Genomic DNA, 24,565 nt, shown 5'->3' on the forward strand with positions numbered 1-24,565 from the left:
AATATCTTACCACGAATTCCATAGTAATTAAGGGGCAAAATATTGGACATTCAGGGATTCGAACAGCATCGACCGGTATTAAATGATGGGCGTGCAGTTTCTGTTGGGGGGACTATGTGGGAGTCGTGTATTCTGATGGCGCACTGTGGGCGAAATTCAAATCTAGCGGAGCAAAAGTCCGAAAACTGGCCTTATGTTATATGGAAATAATTAATGGCGTCCTGTTCTAAACATCTTGCGGCACCCGAAAACAATAAACAAATTTGTATTTTATTGTAGTTGGCTGTTATAGCGGTACATACATTTGGAGTTTTTGATCATCAAAAATTTTTGATCGTCAAAAATTGTGGGAAAAATTAAAGTAAAGAGTGCATAATTGAATTTTTTCCAACAGTTTGGATGTGCTGCTTTAAAAAGAAAGTGATTGCTTAATTATTTACTGTTGTAAATATTCAAAAGAATAATCTTTAATTATTAAGACAAAACTTTTCGACTTTAAGTATCTTATATAAAGTACAACTAACCACGGATAACCGGGGATCACTTCCGAATATTGTTTTTCTTAAAATACATACTCCGAGGTAATTACTCCGAAAATTCCGGCTGCTACTATTTGCAACTCTTCATTTTATCGCCATTTATTTATGGACGAGTACAGATCAACCCCTGAGATGCACCCACCGCCAACATCTATTGCAGAAGTTGGAGTGTGGGGTGATGCAGATGTGACAAATCACACACCTTCAAATTGGTTCTGGAGTTGTCCTCGGTCCCAGCACGGACCAAAGAATCCGTAGCAGCAATTTCGGAATATGATGTTTCTCGCACAGAAAATTATACAAACACCATCTTATGTAAACTGAGATGGCAGGCATTGGCCGGAACGCTGATGTAGTGTGGTTCCGGGTCAATCTGGTGTAGAAGAAGCCGCTTCCGCCGTGGGATTGCCAAACATCCCTGAAAACTACCCTGCGTACGTCCCTGGCTTTCATAGCAATCCGCACCTCGCTAGGTGGAACATGACGTGGGTGGACCATATATCAAGAGGCAATTAGGAACTTTTTACCCTTGTCTAGTGACGATCTTCCCACGATGATAAATATAAACGTATGGTTCTTGAATGATGCCTATGTTTAGATTCACTCTAATTCTGGATATTCTGGATAACCAACATGTGGTGCGAGGTCTCTTCGGTATTTCGTGAGCAGAATTGTTCCAGAAATCTCTTTGAGAACTCGTACATGCATTTGATCCCCATGAAATCACAATGCACCTCGCTAGAGGCCAAATGGGGCTAAACAGAGTCTTTATATTTGAGAACATGTTCCATAACAAGTTCGGACAACTTAAGTTCTATTTTGTCCCATTCCATTGTGGTGATAGTCCCGTAGACCGCGACAACCATCTGGTTGTTCTTGATGAGATTGGGGTAGTGTGTTTCAACTTCCTAGGCTAGGCTGTTTCTTAGATTTTTTATATCCCTCGAGTTTGTCTGTCTTATCACTTTCGTGCACTTTGCAGCATTCTTAGCAAAACTTAGCTTTTTGATGTAGAGACCTCCGAAAGTCTTTTCTTTTTCTTTCGTTTTTGCATAGTAGGCTACTAATTCTAGAGAAGGATTACTAACCCGACGCCCAAACCCAAGTTTTCAACGTTCTTATGGGTGAACGAGCGGCATCCTTTCATCCCCAACGTGTGTTTCAGAGAAAAATTCTTCAAAAGATCTACGGACCACTCTGCATTGACGGTGAATATCGACGACGTATAAACCACGAGCTGTGTTTGCTATACAACGAAATCAGTTTCGAGAGGCAACGATTGCGTTGGCTAGGCTTGGGACCGGAAATGGCGAATTTTATTTACTGATTACTTATTATGTTAAAAAACGGATAATAATGATACTTACCATGTGATAAAGATTTCATAAAGAAGATAACGTAGGGCTTTACCTAGTCGTCTTCGTTGCTACTTTTATACTCACGTCTGTACAACTTTGATAGCACTAACCCCGAAAAAAGTATTGTTCCACTTAGAGTGTAATTTAATGGAAAATTGAAATTTCTCAGCTTCAAACAGACTATTGTGGTATTAGTTTTCCCACCACTTTTGGCAACTGTATACAGCATGATACAAGAGCCCGCCCAGCTACCAGTATTACCACCAGCTTTGGTCGTTTGCCCTCATATGTTTATGCATTGGAATGTTAATGTGTGGCGGCTTGGAATGCGTCTTCAAAGAAGTTTTCGGCTTCCAATGCCAGGAGCCCAGACTTGGATAAAAGTATTTTTATAAGTTTTTGCTTTGGGTTTTGTTTTTTTCTTTCATTTTTGGCAACAGCGCCGTCACACTTAACTTTTATGAGAAAGTTGGAATTTCTTTTCGTTTTTGAATTTTTTGGGGTGGGTTGTCTTGTTGCTTTTGCTTTTGTTGTTACCATTTGTCACTTCTTTTTTCTTTGTTGATGTTTGTTGGTGTGAAGATGACTTTTAAGGGTATATTTTGTCAGCTTTGTGATACAGACAGACAGACGTACAGACACTACCACATTACGTGACCGTTAACAGATGGCACGTATCGTTATTTCGTTATAAAAAGTTGTATCAACAAAGTTGGCAATTGAGAAGGAGAGGAGATGGTATGGTTCAGGTTACATTAGTTGAAAGAAAGAAGAAGAGAAAGTAATGTGTGCTGCTTTTACGTGTTTTTTTACATAAAAAAAATAATTTTGATTGTTTTTAAGTCGGGAGTATTACCCCCCAAAAGAAAAAAAAAAAAAAAATAATTTGATAAATGTATGCCAACATTTTGATGGTAGGGCTATTGTTTGCCTCAGGTTCCCAGCGAATAGAATATGTATCTTTTTGTAAAAGTCATATAGAATTATGGTATATTGGTTCTTAATATATCGAAGTGGTGCTCTCATTCCGTTTGAGATGAAACGAAATTTGGCAAATCAAACATTTGGCACAGCAGATGTTGACATCATTTTTCCACTGACGATACTCAAAGTCTTTGTATCATTTCCATCGCATTTGTCCTCATCCCTTATTCTTGTCTAAAATCCTCAACTATTAGCGGCTTCTGTCAACATCAAAGAAGTTTGCCGCATAATATACCAGGATATCAGAAAAACTGCACTACATGAATAACAAAATAGTTTTTTAGCAGTTTTCAATGAAGGGTGGGGTTTCAGGGTGAGAATTAGTCTCGGCAGCCTTAGGTAAAGTGTGCAACTTTTTTCCATTTTTGTGATTGATGATCATTTTCTTTAGACAATATACATACATCCAAGGATAAAAGGATATCGTTCCGACTTTATTATATTTGCATTTGAATGTAAACATTTGTTTCTTCCTTGACGCATGTCAAATATTTGCCGCTTATGTTATCATCAAACAATTTTGCCGCAGCTGTTGCCAGGAGCTCAAAAACACCTTGGAGGTTGCCAATATTTTTTTCTTCTTAAGATTTGGAAAACGACTTTGAATAGGGGTGAGATTTTGGGGTGTGATGGTGTCAAAGGATACGCAAAAAGAACAATGTGTGAACTTTAAACAGCGGAACATATTAGGTTTTCGGGATTATCATGAAAACTGCAAAAGAGTAGAGCAAAAAATTTTGTTATACCCTCAGTCTTTACACTAACGAGGGTATATACACAGTGATATAGCCAAAATGAACCTTATGGAAATAATTGTTTTGGACCCCAAGTATGTTTGGACAAAATCCGTGTCAGACAATTTGGAGTCGATTGAGCAATGTCCGTCTGTCTGGCTGGAGCGCACGATAACTCTCGAACGGATCAGCAGGTTCGGTCCAAAATTTGGCCTTTGAAATTTGTTTCCAAGTTTAGTTTGAGTTCGAAAAAAAATCATATAGGTCCACTCCTTCGGGTACTCCCCCACAAAAGTTCAACATTTTTGGTATAATGGTGTGCACGATAACTCTCGAAGGAAGTAACCAATATGGCCCATACTTTGCACACAGTAAAGTGGGGTACACACGATCAGTTTTGAATGTCAGTTTTGCTCAAATAATCGGTTGCTTGCCATTGTGGCCGTTCATTTTAGTCAGTCATCAGGTAACCACAAAATATTTTGTGGTGGAAGGACAGTTTGTCATTTATCGATATTTCCGAAAAATCGACAGTCAAAACTGATCGTGTGTACCCCGCTTAATATTGCTGCGATACATAGATCAGATTCAAATATGGAATATATTGATCCACTCCTTCAGATACCTCACACGCAAAATTTGGGACATATGTTGTTTAAGACCTCCTCTCGAATCCTTTTGATTTTTATTGTAACAACTTGTATTCGTTGCCCTCATTACGACTGTACAATTTTTTTCAAGTGGTCCGAAAGTTTTAAAAAACCCTATGGCTGGAGCGCACGATAACTATCGAACGGATTCGGTCCAAAATGTGACCTTCGTAATATTTTGCCCAAACTTAGTTTAAGTTCGACGAAGTCCAATATCGAGTCACACCTACCGGTTCCTTCCCACAAAAGTTCAACAATTTTTGCTTAAGTGGTGCGCACAATAACTCTCAAAGGCAGTATCCGACTTGGTCCATACTTTGCATATCGTAATATTTCTACGAGACAAGATCATGTCATACTAGACATATGATCTACATCTGACCACTTCTTAGGGTACCTTCAATATTTTCGTTTAAGTGCAGTTTAGGCTCTCTTCGAAGATTCTTTGGAAAATTATACTGATGCTACTCCTTTACAGCGATATTATGTTTCCTAAAATAGTGGTCCAAAACCTCTAAGCTCTAGACCAACTGAAACGACTTGAGTGCGCGCTATCTATCGAAAAGAAATGACTCCCAAAATAAGTACCACTTCCAAAATGGACTGTGGCGATGCATTTCTTTTTAAGATCTGTTCTGTTATTTATTAAAGAACAAAACAAGTAAGAAAGTATCAGTCAGCTGTGCCGACAGAGATATACCCTTGGCCTCGTACCAAATGAAAAGAAATAAACGCAATACTTCTGACGTCTATAGGGGGTTTTTGAGCCAATTTCTCATTAAGAATGGACTTGCCAAAAACATTGTACCGTTGTAATTAGGGCCGCATACACAACATGTTGTCAAAAATGTAAAAACGATTCCAGGTGAGTTCTAATACTGCAGCTTTTCCAAACATTGTGTGGGAGATACCCGAAAGTGTATTTTTTACTAAGTTATGAGTACGGTGACACAGTTCCCAGGGTTGTGCGTTCAACGCTCACCGTCCGCACGCGAACGTTTTGTTGACAAAAAAAGAACATATAGATGGTGGTGCACATGTTAGCGTTAAAACTACCCTTATTGCTCGTACGCGTGACCGAGTATGTAATGTGTTCGGCTACAAATCAAAAGTTCGCATGATCAAATCCAAATGTGTTGAAATTGAAAACAAATTCCACCTCAAATGTTCTAAAAATATACATATTTTTAGCTTATTATTCAACTTCTAGTGGCCACAGAATTAGTAGTTATTTTTGGGTTTTGTGAGTACTTACGACTACCAATAAATACTATAAAACCCCATTATTTGTAAGGTTTATTTTGCTGGGTACGCATCTGGAATTGTAAAAGTTGGTCTTTGTCACTCTTAATGTGCATATTTCAGTTTTATTCACCGAAGATGTCGATCACCAGCCGGCTGGCTCGTCCGCAGTCTCGCTACTCGTTAGCTACGATTCGAACACGCTCTTAGTAAGCTCAACTCTCATTGTCAGCTCAATGCTCATAGTCAGCTCCAGCACATTAACCGATCACTTTCCGACAGCAACCCGAATACCATAGAGCCGAGTCACACCCGACAACTGCCGAGTCGACAGCCACCCGATTGCCCCGAGCCGACACCAACACGAGTAGTATGGAGACGAACAACAACTCGATCACCATCGAGCCAACAACAATCACGCGATTGTCAACGAGCCAATATCAACAACCCTGATTAGCGTCGAGCCGACACCAACCACATGATTGTTAACGAGCCGATATCAACAACTCCGACTACCATTGAACAACCATAACTGGTTGTCTTAAGATCTGCTTTATCTTGAATTTTTTCTATGACCCTGCTCATTCCTTATCCATACGATATTATTGTGGGGAATATCTATTCTGTTTTTATACGCTCCAACATAATATGGAGGGTATAATTAAATTTGTCATTCCGTTTGTAACACATCGAAATATTCATCGGAGACCCTATAAAGTATATATATTCTTGATCAGGGTAAAATTCTAAGTCGATTTAACAGTCTGTCCGTCCGTCTATTACTCCTAGGATGTTTGGTATTGTAAATGGGCTATATATGTCCACGTATTGATATAACCCCAATAGAACGGTACCACTCAATTTCAGGTATTTTGAAGATTTTAGCGTCATTATCACACCGAAATGGCTAAAATTTGGTACTTAGTCATCGTTGGGGGTATAAAACTGTCCCCCCGAATATTGTTGGTATGGGTCCACGCCTTTATATAGCCCCCATAGAACGGTACCTCCCAATTTCCGGTATTTTCAACTTTGTGGCCTCAATATTCCTTCGAAATGGCTGAAATTTGGTATTTAGTGTTCGTTGTGGGTATAAAACATTCCCCCAGAAATTTATCGGTACAGGTCCACGACTTAATATAGCCCCCATAGAAAGTGTCCTCCCGATTTTCGGTGTTTTGATGGTTATGGCCACAATAATCCATTGAAATGGCTGAAATTTGGTACTTTGTCTTCGTTGGGGGTATTCAACTTTCCCCTCCAAATTTTTCGGTATAGGTCCACGCCTTCATATAGCCCCCATAAAACAGTACCTCCTCATTTTAGGTATCTTGAAAGTTGTGGCTTCAATATTTCACCGAAATGTAATTTGGTAGTTAGTCTTCCCTTTTTGGGGGTATAAAACTTTCCCTGTCCGTTTCCACGTCTTCATATAGCCGGTATTTTGAAGGTTGTGGCCACAACAACCCACCGATATGGCTGAAATTTTGGTATTTAGTCTACGTTGGATATAAAACCCTTTCCTACTTAACTTCGTCGGTATAGGTCAACGGAATATGGCCCCCAAAGAACGGGCTATAAAATGTTCCAGAAAAGAATTATTAATATATGGCCATATCTTCCTATATCCTCCATATCGGAAATTTGGTATTTAGTCTTCTTTGAGTCTACAAATTTCACGCCAGAAATTTTTCGAAATAGATCGACGTTTTGCTATAGCCCCCCTGGAATTGCTGAAATTGTTTTACCTTAATTGCTGAATTTTCCATTTTACTTTAATACCACTCGTGGTGGAGGGTATGACAAAATCGGTCCGGCCAAACTTAACGCCGTTCTTACTTGTTAGTTATTTTTTCATTGATTTTTCTTTCTATGATGTGTTCCTCTAACTACCAAAATTAAGCAGTTTCTCAATTTATTATTGATTTTTATACCTTCAGCATTTATGCTAACGAGGGTATATAAATTTTCATAGGGCAAAATGTGCCTCATCGAAATAATGATTTTAGACCCCAAGTATGTTTGACGAAATGTGTTTCAGACAATTTGGAGTTAAATTAGCCATGTCCGTCTGTCTGTCTGGCTGGCTAGAGCGCACGATAACTCTCGAACGGATCAACCGATTCGGTTCGAAGATGGATTATATCGGTCCACTCCTTCCGGTACCTCACTCACAAAAGTTCGGAAATGTTCGGAAAATTTGTGCGTACGATAACTCTTGAAGGAAGTACCCGATTGGGTCCGCACTTTGCACATCGTGAAATTTCTACCAGACTTAGATGAGGTTTCAATCTGGACTCCTCCGGTCCACTCTTTCGGGTACCTCCCAGCTCTCGAATCGGTTTGATTTTTGTTGCAGCAACTTGTATTCACAGCCCCCCATACGACGGTACAAGTTTCATCAGGGGCAAGTCCATACTTCCTGAGAAAATAGCCTGAAAGATGTAAAAAACCCCTATGACACCGTGTGTAGTGGTTGAAGCGCAAGATAAGTCTCACGGATCTGACGATTCGGTCCAAAATTTGGCCTTCGTCATATTTTGTTCAAACTTAGTTTAAGTTCGAAGATAAGCCATATCGGCCCACTCCTTCAGGTACCTCCCACACAAAAGTTGAAAAAAGTTCGGTCCAAAATTTGGTCTTAGTCATATTTGGTCCAAACATAGTTTCAGTTCGAAGATGGGAAAGAACGGTTACCAAAAATTCTAAATGCAGACAGACATTATTTAGTAATGGAATTATTTGCTGGGCACCTGTAAAAACTCGGCAAACTTAAGAAAATTAAAAAAAAAAAAAACATATTTTTTTGTTTTCAGGAAGTTGCTATGTTTGACTTAGGCGCTTTTTTATTTCTTGCGTATCTTATTGGACATCATCGCACCCCAAAATCTCACCCCTATACCAAAATGTTTTTCAAATCTGAAGAAAAAAACTATTCAATACCTTCTGAGTTATTCTGAACTCCTGGTAACAGCTGCGGCAAAATTCTTTGATGATAAAATAAGCCGCAAATATTTGACACATGTCAGGGAATGAACAAATTTACATTCAAAGGCAAATATAACAGAGTCTGACTGATATCCTTTGATGCATTTAAAACAAAATGATCATCAATCACAAAATTGGTAATATAATTCATGTTTGAAAAATTGCGCACTTTAACCGGGGCAGCCGAGTCTAATTCTCAACCTGAAACTCCACCCTTAATTGAAATTGTTAAAAAAAAAACTATTTCGTTTTCTCCTATATTGCATTGTTTCTGATATCCTGCTACATCATGCGGCAAACTTCCTTGATGTTGACAGAAGCCGCTAATAGTAATAGTAGCAGTTTGAGATAAGTATCAGGGATGAAACCATCACAATACAAATGCTACGGAAATGATACAAAGACGTGAGTGTCATTGGTGAAAAAGTATGCTGCGCTTAATGTTTGATTTGACAAATTTATTCGCATATAGAAAAAATTAAAATTCATATGAAACGGAGAAAGAGGAAGTCTTCAATTTATGATGAACAAGTGAAAAAGTATCAGTCGGCTTTGCCGACAGAGATATACCCTCAGCCCGTATATATTGAAACAATTTTTTCCCAAAAACGTATGTATGTATTTAGGGATTTTATAAATTTTGGGAATTTGAAAAAATGTCCATTAGGATTAGGAATCAAAAGTTTTGCGGAGGAGATACTAAAAGGAATGGATCTACATTGACCATTATGGAAGTGGAACTTCAGCCACTACATATGGTGCCATATGGGGTTTTTACACACTTCGGGATGTTTACTCAAGAAGTATGGACTTGCCCCTGAAAAAACGTTTACCATCGTAATTGAGGCAGCGAATGCAAGTTGCTTCAATAAAAATCAAAGTGATTTGATAGCAGGTCTTAAAGTGAACTTATCCGAAATTTTGTGTGGGAGGTACCGGATGGATTGGACAAATATAGTCCATATTTGAACCTGATCTATATCTAGTAGATATATTAGGATGTGTAAAGTATGGAGCAATTGGCCACTCCCTTTTAGAGTTACCGTATAAACAAATTTTCCGAACATTTTTGAACATTTTTGGGGAGGTACCTGAAGGAGTGGACCGATATAGCTTATCTTCAAACTTAGACTATGTTTGGACAAAAAATTACTAATGCCAAATTTTGGACCGAATCGGTAGATCCGTTCTAGAGTTATTTTGCGCTCCAACCACCTCACACGGTGTCATAGGGGTTTTTTTACAACTTTCAGGCTATTTTCTCAAGAAATATGGACTTGCCCCTAATGAAACTTGTACGGTCGTATGGAGGGCAGTGAATACAAGTTGCTAAAACAAAAATCACAGTGATTCAAGAGGTGGCCCTAAACTGAACTTTTTTCGAAATTTTGTGTGGGAGGTACTCGAAGGAGTGGGCCGACTAAAGCCATATACTCAAAATTGTCTGAAACGGATATCGTACAAACATACTTGGGGTCTAAAACCATTATTTCGATGAGGCACATTTTTGGTCGTATCAAAGTGTAAATACCCTCTTTAGCCTAAAGGCTGAGGGTATAAAAATGGGCTAAAAATTACTACAACTTCAATACATTTCGACTATATTTGCGAGTTTTTGACAAAGACAGTTACTCCTAGCTGATTAGATGCAGGTACTATTTATTATGAATAGTTGCAATATTTCGGCTTGTTTTCAACAGAGAGTGAAATTAATTCTATGGGGGCTATATGAAGACGTGGACCTATACTGATAAATTTCAGATGGAAAGCTTTATACTCCCAACGAAGACTTTATACAAAATGTCAGCCATTTAAATGTCATGTTGAGGCCACAACCTTCAAAATATCGGAAATCGGGAGGTACTGTTCTATGGGGGCTATATGAAGACGTGGACCCATGCGGACAAATTTCAGGTGTAAAGTTTCATTCCCCTAACGAAGACTTAATACCACATTTTAGCCATTTCGGTGGGATTTTTAGACCACAAATCCTTGTATATATTTTTGCATATGGTTTTCCACATGCTCATTTTATGCAAATAAGTCAAAATATGCACGATATGCAAAAATATCTGGACCTAATTCGTTTTATTTTGTGATAAAACGAGTTTCCTATGAATTTACATAGGATTCCGCTGTCTACACATGACAGTTGACTTCATGTGTTGATTGTCAAAATCCCAAAACTTGCTTGTGTGACATATGTTCTAACGGTACTCATTATTTTGTAATTAGTAACATTAGTACATTTACCTTGTAATATTATAGGAATTACTCATCATTGTTTAGTTACTAGTAATGCGAAAGAAAATTTGTTTATATTACATTGTGATAGGTTATTCTGCTACTTTGAGAAATATTGTATGTTTTGCTAAGTAAATATTTATACATATTAGGCAATTAGCTGGAGAGAGTGGTGAGGCATATGATAACCCTTTGCCTATCAACACCCTCTCTCACCGATAAACTGACAATTGCCGCAAGAAAAATTGGCTAATGTAAATATGGACTAATCAACCTATTGCCCTTAACGGTTGTTATACCGGCTTGTAATTTTCCATCCGTCAAAAAAAGTTTTCAAGAGTTTTTATAGGATAAGTTATTTCTCTAAAATCCATGACATTCGTTTCTGCAACATTCCGTTTCCTTCTCTGTCTTTACCAAAGACTGTGTTTACTTTTCCATTTTTCCTATGACACTTGGCAGCAAATACATACATTTGTTCTATACAACCATTACCACCCTACAACTGTATTCATTTTTCTTGAACTACTTTCGACTCAAATGTCGTTTTTTTGGATAAAGTCTGATCTCCTGGTGGTAAATGTCTTTGATGATGAGGAAATGTGCCGCTTCAAGCGACTTTAAGTGAAATCTAATAATAATTTGGCTCGACTTAGGGATGAAACGAGTGGCATATAATGGGGATGATAAGAAATAGGCTCATAATAAATGTCTGGAAGTTTGTAGACCTTTCATTATGTAGATCGTAGAATATGCATTTAAGCAAAAATCTACTGACGAAGTTCTTATATGATCTCCTAATAAAGAAATGCCAGATATTCCTTTGATGTCATCAAATTGGAAGCTTTAGAGTTAAAATTTAAAATAAGGCTATTTAACTACATTAGTATGGTGTCTCTATACAAGTAGTCTGTTAATTTTCTCCTTTAGTGTGTTCCAATTTTTTGTTCGATTTGTTGCTGTGTGAATTGTTCCATCCAAGAACAACGAATCAAAGCTGTAGAATAGTTTCCCAATCTGAGTATTGGATTTGCTTATTGTGAAAATTACGTTTCTTATCCCCTATTAAATTTGCAAATAAATTCTTTGAAGTTCAAATATACCGCTATGCTGTAGAAACTAAAACAAAAAGAGCATGGAACGAACTATTTCCGCTTCCAATAAATGGAATTCATAAATGGTTATATCCTCCACCGCTATTTGGGGAGGGTATTTACAATATTTTCAAATACAAGAACATTTCAAAAGTGATGACAATACGCTAAAAATCTTTATTATCTTTCTTACCCATGCTTCGCATCCATACATACCTATGTAAGTATGGGTAGTGTCCGTATCCGTGAATTTGTTTGACGAGAGGTGGTTTGCTTTAAACTGCTTAGTTATACCAAAGTATCATCAATTGATCAATATTATTATTTTTTTTTTGAAATGATGTTGTTGGTTTTATTTAGGGCGGTGCCGAGGTAAATAAAGTCATTTACCACCCCAAGATTATAGTTAGCAACATCCATTGTTGGTCCGAGTCTTATATAGTGTCTACAATATAGTGCTATTTTTTATCTCTGGCCGTATGCATATACATTCACATCTCGTATGACCTTTTCCAGCAGGATGTTAAATAGGTCACACGATAGGCTGTCACCTTGTCTGAAATCTCGTTTTTGTAATTAAAAGGCTCGGAGAGGATCTTTCCTATTACAAGTATGGAGCCGAACAACAACTCGATCACCATCGAGTCAACAACAACCACACGATTGTCAGCGAGCCAATATCAACAACCACGATTTCCATCGAGCCGACAGCAACCAAACGATTATCAACGAGCCGATATTAACAACCCCGATTATCGTCGGGCCGACAATAAACACCCGATTAACAACAACTACTTTATCAATCCATATTCCTCACATATTATTCATAACATAGACACCAGAGAAAGCACTCGTTTTTTACTTAAGGTTTGTGTGTCCTTAGGACGACCCTGGCAGCTACTGAGCCTACCTCAGCCCTAGACAAAACCACTCGTTATAGCATTTAATTTTACCTTCCCAAGTTTATGTTTATGATTACAGTATTACATTTCATTTATATAGCAACCATAACTGGTTGTCCTAAGATCTGCTTTATCTTGAATTTACTCTATGAGCCCGCTCATTCCTGCGCCATAAAATATTATTTGGGGAACGGAATAGAAATCCGTTTTTAGCTATTTTTTCATAGATTTTCTTCCTATGATGTGTTTAGCCCTCTAACTACCAAAATTAAACAGTCTCTCAATTTATCATTGATTTTTTATACCCTCAGCCTTTAGGCTAAGAGGGTATATACACTTTCATATGGGCAAAATGTGCCTCATTGAAATAATGATTTAGACATACTTGGACGAAATGTGTTTCAGACAATTTGGAGTTGTTTGTCAGTCTGTCTGGCTGGCTGGAGCGCACGATAACTCTCGAACGGATAAACCAATTCAGTTCAAATTTTGGTTTTAGTAATATTTTGCCCAAACATAGTTTAAGTTCGTCGGTAAACTCTTCTGGTACGTCACCCACAAAAGTTCGAAAATGTTCGGGAAATTTGTGCGCACGATAACTCTTGAAGGGAGTATCCGATTTGGTCCATACTTTGCCCATCGTGAAATGTGTACCAGACTTACATAAGGTTTCAATATGGACTCAATCGATCCACTCCTTCGGATACCTCCTACATAAAATTTCGGAAAAGTTCAGTTTTGGGCCTGCTCTCGAATCGCTTTGATTTGTGTTGTAGCAACTTGTATTCACTGCCCCCCATACGACGGTACAAGTTTCATCAGGGGCAAGTCCATACTTTCTGAGAAAATAGCCTAAAAGATGCAAAAAACCCTATGACACCGTGTGTAGTGGTTGAAGCGCAAGATAACTCTCGAACGAATCTGTCGATTCGATCCAAAATTTGGCGTTCGTAATATTTTGTTTAAACTTATTTTAAGTGCGAAGATAAGCCACATCCGTCCATTCTCCCCATAAAAGTTCAAAAATGTTCGGAAAAATTGTGCGCACGATAACTCTTGATTGGAGAGACAGATTTGGTCCCTACTTTACGTATCCTTATATATCTATCTGATATAAGTCAGGTTCAAATATGGACTATATTTGTTCACTCCTTCGGGTACCTCCCACACACATTTTTGGATAAATTCACTTTAAGACCTGGTCTCGAATCACTTTTATTTTTGTTGAAGCAACTTGCGTTCGCTGCCTCAATCACGGCAGTAAAAGTTTTTTCAGGGGCAAGTCCATACTTATTGAGAAAACAGCTTAAAGGTTGTAAAAAATCCCTATGGCTCCATATGTAGTGGCTGGAGGGCTCGAACCGAATACTTCGTTCGTCCACACTTTGGATGTTGCAATATTTCTTCAAATATTAGATGAAATTCGAAGGTGGTGCTTATAGGTCCACTCCTTCCGGTACCTCCCCCACAAAAGTTCGAAAATATTCGCTAAAATGGTACGCGCGATATCTCATAGACGTAGCAACCTCTTTGGTCCAAACGTTGGATCTCTATATATTGTCGAAACTTAGGCCCTATCTGTCCGATCCTTGTTCAACATTTTTGTTGAATGTTGAATTTTGATATTATGTTTTTTGTAGGCTAGTATGGTAAAACAGCCCTATCTATCGATATTCCCGCAAATTTTTGCGCTTTAATCCAATCCATATTTTTGTCGGTTCATACGCCCAACATTTTGAAAGCCCCCCTAAATACATACGTTTTTTGGAGAAAGAAGTATTTCAATCCATACAGGTTGAAGGTATATCTCTGTTGGCAAAGCAGACTGATACTTTTTTACTTGCTTCATACTTATATTGCCAAATTACAAATCTGCGCTAACGTATGTTGCTTTACCGCACACAAATTAGTTCGCACTGGGCGAATATTTCGTAATTTCACCTTAAAAGGGTGCTCAAACCCATGTTTGGTCAAAATTTTACCAAATCTTCCCTTCTAATCACTCTTATGTACCTAATTTCTGCGGTGCATCATTAAAGCTGTTAGTCCAAATTTACATTAGGCGAGTTTACTTGCGGCAATTGTCAGTTTGTAGGTGAGAGAGGGTGCTGAGAGGCAAAGGGTTACCATATGCCTCACCTCTCTCCCCTACAAAATGACAATTGCCGCAAGTAAACTCGCCCAATGTAAATTGGGACTTAGTAGGATTTTTGGAGTAGAACGAATCTTTTGATTTTGATTTCCCAATGGCGCAGATTTTTTAAAATATTCCGATTATATTTCAACTGTAAGCCTATTCTTTTATGAAAAGAACCAATAAATTTCACTCTCTGTTGAAAACAACCCGAAATATTGCAACTTTTCTTAAGTTCCAAATATAGTCGAAATATATTGAAGTTGTAGTCATTTTTAGCCGATTTTTCATCATAAACTGAAGATTTCCTCTTTTTCCGTTTCATATGAATTTTAATTTTTTCTATATGCGAATAAATTTGTCAAATCAAATTTGTCAAATCACCAATGACACTCACGTCTTTGTATCATTTCCGTAGCATTTGTTTGTGGTGGTTTCATCGCTAATACTTGTCTCAAACTGCTACTATTACTATTAGCGGCTTCTGTCAACATCAAAGAAGTTTGCCGCATGATGTAGCAGGATATCAGAAATACTGCATAATAGAAAAAACGAAATAGTTTTTTTTAACAATTTCAATTAAGGGTGGGGTTTCAGGGTGATAATTAGACTCGGCTGCCACAGTTAAAGTGCGCAATTTTTCAAACATGAATTGTATTACCAATTTTCGGATTGATGATCATTTTCTTTTAAATACATCAAACGATATCAGTCAGACTCTGTTATATTTGCCTTTGAATGTAAATTTGTTCATTCCCTGACATGTGTCAAATATTTGCGGCTTATTTTATCATCAAAGAATTTTGCCGCAGCTGTTACCAGGAGTTCAGAGTAACTCAGAAGGTATTGAATAGTTTTTTTCTTCAGATTTGAAAACCATTTTGGTATAGGGGTGAGATTTTGGGGTGCGATGATGTCAAATAAGATTTGCAAGAAATAAAAACGCGCCTAAGTCAAACATAGCAACTTCTTGAGAACAAAAATATATTTTTTTGAATTTTCTTAAGTTTATGGAGTTTTTACATAAACCCAGCAAATAATTCCATTACTAAGTAATGGCTGCATTTAGACAGACAGCGGAATTTTAGGCAACCTCTATTTTTGGTCCGATTCATGTCAAATTTTCGGACTGGGCATATTTCAGGTGGAAAATTGTATACGTCCAAGTAAGACTTAATACCAAATTTCAGCCATTTTGGAGGGATATTGAGGCCACAACCTTCAAAATACCAGAAATACGGAGGTACCGTTCTATGGGGGCTATATGAAGACGTGGACCTATACCGTCAAATTTCAGGTGGAAAGTTTTATACCCCATACGAAGACTAAATACCAAATTTCAGTCATTTCGGTGGGATAAAGAGGCTATAACTTTCAAATTACCGAAAATCAGGAGCTACCGTTCTATGGGGGCTATACGAAGACGTGGACCCATGCTGAAAAATTTTAGATGTAAAGCTTTATATTCCCAACGAAGACTTTATACAAAATGTCAGCCATTTAAATGTGATGTTGAGGCCACAACCTTCAAAATATCGGAAATCGGGAGGTACCGTTCTATGGGGGCTATATGAAGACGTAGACCAATGCGGAGAAATTTCAGGTGTAAAGTTTCATACCCCTAACGAAGACTTAATACCACATTTCAACCATTTCGGTGGGAGTTTTAGACAACAAATACTTGTGTATATTTTTGCATATGCTCATTTTATGCAAATATGTAAAAATATGTCAAAATATATACGATATGCAAAATATGCAAAAATATCTGGGCCTTATTCGTTTTATTTTGTGATAAAACGAGTTTCTGTCTAATCAGATTTCATCTACGATCATCCTAACCATATATGCATTTGCATAGGATTCCGCTGTCTACACATGACAGTACAGTTGACTTCATGTGTTGATTGTCAAAATCCCAAAACTTGCTTGTGTGACATATGTTCTAACGGTACTCATTATTTTGTAATTAGTAACATTAGTACATTTACCTTGTAATATTATAGGAATAACTCTCTGTTACTGGTAATGCGAAAGAAAATTTGTTTATATTACATTGTAATAGGTTATTCTGCTACTTTGAGAAATATTGTATGTTTTTCTAGAGAGAGAGGTGAGGCATATGGTAACCCTTTGCCTCTCAACACCCTCCCTCACCAACAAACTGACAATTGTCGCAAGGAAAATTGGCTAATGTAAATATGGACTAATCAACCGAATACAGAACAGATGGAAATGTCATTCGTGCAAACCTACTGCTTTAACGGTAGTTAAACTGTCTCGTAATTTTCCATCCGTCAAAAAAAGTTTTCAAAAGTTTTTATAGGATAAGCTATTTCTCCAAAATCCATGAAATTTGTTCCTGCCACATTCCGTTTCCTTTTCTGTCTTTACCAAAGACTGTGTTTTCTTTTCCATTTTTCCTATGACACTTGGCGGCAAATACACACATTTGTTCTATACAACCATATATTTGTCCTATACCACCCTAAAACTGCATTAATTTTTCTCGAACTACTTTCGATTAAAATGTCGTTTTTTTCGATAAAGCCTGATCTCCTGGTGGAACATGCGGAGGAAATGTGCCGCTTCAAGCGACTTTAAGTAAAATCTAATAATAATTTGGCGTGACTTAGGGATGAAACGAGTGGCATTTAATGGGGATGATAAGAAATAGGCTCATAATAAATGTCTGGGAATTTGTAGACCTTTCATTTAGTAGATCTTAGAATATGCATTTAAGCAAAAATCTACTGAAGAAGTTCTCTTATGATCTCCTAATAAAGAAATGCCGAATATTGTTTTGATGTCATCAAATTGGAAGCCTTAGAGTTAAAATTTGAAATTAGGCTATTTAACTACATAAGTATGGTGTCTCTATACAAGTTGTCTGTTAATTTTCCCCTTTAGTGTGTTCCAATTTTTTATTCGATTTGTTGTTGTGTGAATTGTTCCATCCAAGAACAACGAATAAAAGCTGTAGAATAGTTTTCCAATCATAGTATTGGATTCGCTTGTTGTAAAAATTACTTGTTCTGATCCCCTATTAAAATTGCAAATAAATTCTTTGAAGTTCAAGTATACCGCTATGCTGTAGAAACTAAAACAAAAATACCATGGAACGAACTATTTCCGCTTCCAATAAATGCAATTCAGATAGTTATAGCCTCCACCACGCTTCGGATGCATACATACCTATGTAAGTATGGGTAGTGTCCGTATCCGTGATTTTTGTTTGACGAGAGGTGGTTTTACTTTAAACTGCTTAGTTAGACCAAAGTATCAACAATTGGCCAATATTATTCGTTTCTTTATTTCAAAACTGATGTTGTTGGTTTTATTTATGGCAGAGCCAAGGCAAATAAAGTCATTTACCACCCCAAGACCATAGTTAGTTATAGTGTCTACAGTATAGTGCTATTTTCTCGCATCTCGTATGAACTTTTCCAGCAGGATGTTAAATAGGTCGTACGATAGGCTGTCACGTTGTCTCAAATCTCGTTTTTTTGTTAAAAGCCTCGGAGAGGTTTTTTCCTATTACAACTGCTGATTATCGTATCCTGCATTATGGTATTAGTTAGTGCAGTTAGTGGTTAGTGCAGAGATGCCAAACTCAGACATGGCTTGGAGCACCTATGATGTAATTGGACTGTTAAAACGGCCTTTCAGTCGACGAACAGGTGATATGTGTCGACATGTCTTTAGTGGGTCTTCTCTAGTATTTGGTGTGACAGTTTGAAGGAAGGAAGGAAAGGAGGCTGAGGTTACAATCGTTAAGTATGCTTTCTTCCTGGCAAATTTTGCTAATTGACGGGCAGCCCATCTGCTCCTGCTGCTTTATTTTTTTTTTGTACAAACAATTTTTCCACAAACATTCTAGGCGGGACAAGGGAGACTTCCCTCATATCAATGAGGGCACTTCGATTCATATTGGGTCAATGATATGGGACCTACTATTTATCGCCGAGTTCGAACGGCGTTTCTTAAGATACCACTAGTAGAGAAGTTTTACATGACTGAAATACTCAGGAAATGTCGCCAACATTACTCTGGAGTATTTTGCCACCGTTGAATATTTAATGTTGCCTGGCTGGTAAATCGAACCCACGACCTTCAGCGTGCAAGGCGGGTCTGCATAGCATTGCACCATGGTTGTAATGGTCATTTATTCGTAATACAGCAAAAAAAGAAAACATTTTATGCTTATGGATTTTTATTCAGAGCATACAAACAAAATTGAATATCAAATTCGATCATAACAATTATTAAAACTTATTGGTCACAACACTGTATTTAATTAGCATGGATTTCATTCTTCACGTTTTGTTTTGGTTGATTATTTGTTTATTCTATTTACACACTCCGTTCATATTCATCATCGGCCGCAAGGCACCATACAACTAATCCACAATTTTAGGAGCCAATCCTAAATATACATTGGGTTCAGCAAACACACAACCTGGAATAGCACTGCACTCCATAAATATGAGTTTCATTCCAATTTAAATAATTTCTACTCACAATTTACACAAAAATTCAATATTCGTATTTCCATTACTACTCCTTCGAGTCAGTTTTATTTACAACTATTTCTTTTACTTCCCATATGTTTATTGTTTTTGTTTTGTTCCCCTATTTTTATGGAGACTTATCAACAGTGGGGTCGTACGTACTGTACAAACAATTCTATGACAAAACTATAGAACACAACCAATTTTCGGTTAATTGCCACTGTCACAGTAAAAACAATCGATTCTTGGTCTTCAATTTTGACATTTTTTCTTGCACCATTTTTGCTGAAGATCAAACTTGGGTTTTTAACATATTAGCTAATCATTCACACTTCCTTTCTAAAATATCCATCAAAGAGCAAAGTCATCCATTACAAGTAAAATAAAATTAATAAAAATTTGTACCATCAGTGATTACATTAAAAAAATATATAAAATTTCTGCCTATTTATACACCTAAAAAGGTAAAATCTTGAAAATTTAAGTATTTTTCTGTGAATTACAATAAATAAATTTCATAGGTGACAGAAAGTGTTCTTGGTGATTTGTGAACGTAATCTCGACCTGGAATTTAATCGGGGTATTCCAAACTCATCTTACCCACAGGGTAAGATTGAGTTCCCACAGCAATTGCTCGCAAAGGGTCATCTCGATTACATTTATACACGATTCCTATTTACTCAACATTTCCCCGAAAACTCCAAGGAATTCCACAGAAATTTTATTGATTCTTGTTACGAGGCACAAATCTAAGTCGACATCTAATAATTCAAGTGCAAATAATAATAGTAATTGGACGAAATTTCATTACCCAAGATTTGAGTCTTTAATTGTCGTGGGCAAACTGTATAACCTCTGCAAACTGTATAACCTCCATAATCATTATCATTAAAACGAGCAACTTTGGGTTTTGCCTAAGATCTGTGCAACAACGGCAAAATCAAATTCAATTGACCAGTCCTTCAAAAGTGAAGTAAACATGGAGAAGAAATTTCACCCACAAAACCAACCTTCATTAAGGATTTGATACACGGAACATATACCATATTCCCAAACCTGCTGTTAATAGCATAAGTATATTTTATTCTTTAAATTTGCCCAAAAGGGATCGCACTATTATTATATAATTATAAATCTTAATGGTATCTCTCAATAGGCTAATAATACTCCAGTATTCCAAATCATATAATCGGTGCAAGAAGAGTGTACATATACATAAATAACCATCTTATTTCTAATAGCAACCACAACATCCAGTACGTGTTGAAGATCTTCCACATGGCGCATGTATCGTGGTAAGTCTGTAATGACCCATATTTGAAGTGTTATACCTACTACTCACTTGCATTGATTTTCACTCATTCGTAAATTTATTATTAAGAGATCAATGTTAAGAGTTTATTAATTAAACTTGCTCTGACGTTTGGAGACTATTAATCATATATTACCTAACTCTTAACATAATCTCTTTTTAATTTGTTGTATAACGAATTCTGTTCTTTTAGATATAATATTGTAATATTAGTTAAGGAGAATCAGTATATGAATGGTATCTAATAATGGTACTGTTTTATATTCTATAGAATTCTTGTTCTTTTTTTTACGCATGAAATTTAAACTTCTAACTTCATAAACATCTTAAGAAAAAGATAAGCAATATATTGTTGGTTAGCTTGAAATACCTCCTTTAGGCATTAAATATATATGTATATATATATTTTTAAATGATTTGAATAAATCGTTTGTAACAATGAATTGGTAAATTAAAGTTAAAGGTGTTTTCCTAAGGTAGCTGAGAGAGTAAAGATGTAAGTGTAGGGGTTCTAACAAACATATTTGTCCACAGAACGTTTGGTAGGTGAGGGTTATGAGGCAGTTTCCTCAAAAGACCAGAGGAAACACTCAGACACATATCTTTGAAATTGCTATTCGACTATTTTATGTATTTATCTTACTCCATTTTATTATTTTTAAACTACCCTTTTCAATTCCGTGTCCTTTAAATAAAAAGGGAGTCTTCAATAATTTGTGTACCGCAAACACGGTGATAGTAAAGAAGGACCCGAACCCCCCACACGACTGTAGCTGGCAGTAATACAGGCTCCCGCAGTCCTACCTTTATTATCATTCTAAGATGCCCTCGAAAGGTTATAGAAAAATTGCATCAAAAGTTTTCATCTTTTAGGCAGTACATTACATGGTGGGTCCTCTTCTCCCAACATTATTCCTTGGAGCTTCGTGTGTCTGCTGAATGTAGGAGTGTTCTGTATACCAAGTTCTTCTCTTCAGTAGCCTTACGACGCTTCTGATCGTACATTAGATTTTTAGGTAGCGGTTTTGGTGCCCGAATCGGAAGAGGCACATTTCTGATCGTATCAAAGTGTATTAACCTCGTCAGTCTAATGTCTGAGAGTATAATTAGGAGCTCTTCATTCGATATCTAGGTCCTTCACTACTGTTAGTCTTTTCTTTTTGTACAATCATGGGTTGAGGGTATTTAACTGTCTAATTTTTAACATAACTACAAAGAAGAGAATATCCGGCCAAAGACACCTTAATATATAAGCAATAGAGCATTTCGTCCATCCCACGACTACACACCTATTTTGTATTCACATTTCTATTTTCCACTAATTCTGGTCTACTGGTATTGAATGCGGTAAATGTCTTTGATGATGACGAAATATGCCGCCGTTCGTCTTCGTTGCTAGGCCATCTAATAAAAATAAGATATGGCATGGTGTTGAAAGGAATTTCACATAAACAGGAGGATAAGAAAGTGGTTCATTTGACTTCATTTAAGTAGATAATTTTATATGTCTTTTGTCTTCAGTTTACATACATATGATCTCCTCATCAAAATGCTGCATATTTCTTTGTGGTCTCAGTGTTTAACTTCTGCTATTGAAATTATACAAGAACTACAATGTTCGAAATCGTTCCTTTTCTTACACCCTGTTGTAGTGCAAATAATGGCTTTAAACTGCTGAATATGTCATTTGTAGCGAAATAGGGTCAATCAATAAAGAGTATCCTCGTACATATGTATGCATATTTTCTCCAAAGGAAAAAATAGTTGCTACTTTGGAAATTGTAACTGTTTATTTGCACTGTACAACAGGATAGCAAAAAATATATTGGAAAGCTCTTCAAGTAATCGAAACGAATGTTGAAAACTTATTTTTTGTCTACACATCAGCAGATAGTGGTTGGATGATTACCCGAAGTATACCATGACTGGGTACTTTTTTGCTTTTGTGACTTTGGAATAATAATATTCCTTATAGTCGCTAATTGAACGGAAACCAGCACATATCGGATGTGTGTATTTAAAATTCTACTGTTGAAAAAATGAGGACATCAAAGAAATATGCAGCATTTTTTACCAGGACCGCATAAAATATAATACGACGTATTGTGCGATCAATAATGTTGAGTACATTTCATACACACCATATGATGCGGATTTCCTTTCATTCCTATGGCATGCCTACCCAGCAAAATTTGAAGGAAGGGGTTCTTTGCGATGACGTGATTTCATGTCATCTTTTGCATTGGTTCAAAGGAAGTCGTGAAAGATCCGATCTTTTCATCGGCATTTGTACCCATTCCATCGATCTAATAGAGATGATGTTTGTGTTTTGTCTTACATTTCCTGCATATCAGACAACTAAAACTTCTAAACAATTGGTATTGTATGAAGCTCGAAATGTCTGCAATAAAAATGAAGTCCCAATCATCGAGCTGCTAAAAATAGAATCGGACTGCACACATTGCTATTTTAAAAGTTCTCTTGTCTGTTCTAAATCTGACAAATGTAGAACGAAATGAATCAAATCTCGCTTCTTTGAATTTGAAAAAAAGTCCGAAACGAAAAGGAACAAGAATCTGAAAATAATAAATTAATTATTATTAGATATGGCTTAGAAACGCCGACAAGCGGCATATTTCGCCATCATCTAAGACATATACCTCGTATAACTAATACCAGGAGCTGAAATAATTACGATTTTCAAAGATTCAGGCAAACGGCTCCTCAGACTTTTCAAATGGTGCCGATAGAATATTTTAGAACTTATGAGAAGAAGATTGGCTCACCTACAAAAAATTAAATTTTTGTAATCAGGCCACAATTTGGTAAAATTTCCAAACTATTCGCAAACAGCTCGAACATGGGTAGAGCGAATTAAACTTCTCTTCGTAATAAATTTTGAACCACAATTGACAGATTCTTGAAAAAAAACTCTGAATAAATAAAAATTTATTTGCACTATTCAATAGGGTGTCAGCAAAGGTAAATAACTTAGATAGTGGGAAATAATTCCATTGTCATAAAAATTCTAGCTCTTAGACAATAGGAAAGAACACTTCAATAATAATTAAAAACAAATGTAGTTCGTTGGTAATTGCATCAGTTGAGAACGGTTGTACCGATTAGGATATTTATTTAAATGTTCGTCATAGTTGTTGTTTTTATGGAAACAAAATTCGGTCACGCCCACTTTTTTAAATATTTTATTTTCAGGGAATCACCTCCACATCCTACGTCAACCGACATCAAGTAAAATTACTAATAAGCATTAACAGTTATGAACTGATTACCTGTTTGGCCCAAATTTTGGCCTAAGTTCGTTTTTAACATTTCAACAACATCAACAAATTGGCCCGCTTTGAAATTTCTACACGATTCGAGACGCAAATGTGTTGTGAATTCCTGAAGGAATAGATCGATATAGTCCATCTAGGAACTGGATCTAATTTTGGTAGCTATTCCTTTCAGTTGTTATAGTGCCAACAAACCATTATTGTTAGTCACAGTACGACGCATGGATAAATACAGAACATTTGTTTCATAAGCCGAATTAAAAAAGATCTCCAACTCTCTCTGTTTACTGCATTGCTTTCTGGAATACCGCGCCTTTTCATCTCTTCATCCACTTGTTTGATCCATCTAAGCTTAGGCCTGCCAATTCTGCGTGCACCGCCACGTGGCACGTATTTATACGCCTTTTTAGCGGGTTCATAATCGCTCATTCTTATGATATGGCCTACCCGACGCAATCGTTGCATCTCCATTTATCTATACTGATGTCGTTGTATAGCACATACAGCTCGTGGTTCATACGACGTCGATTTTCACCGTTTACGCAGATTGGTTCATTGATCTTTCGAAGAATTTTTCTGT

The sequence above is a fragment of the Musca autumnalis genome, unplaced genomic scaffold (assembly GCF_047663935.1).
Source record: "Musca autumnalis isolate F117 unplaced genomic scaffold, ASM4766393v1 scaffold_2, whole genome shotgun sequence".
NCBI classification, from domain to species: domain Eukaryota; kingdom Metazoa; phylum Arthropoda; class Insecta; order Diptera; family Muscidae; genus Musca; species Musca autumnalis.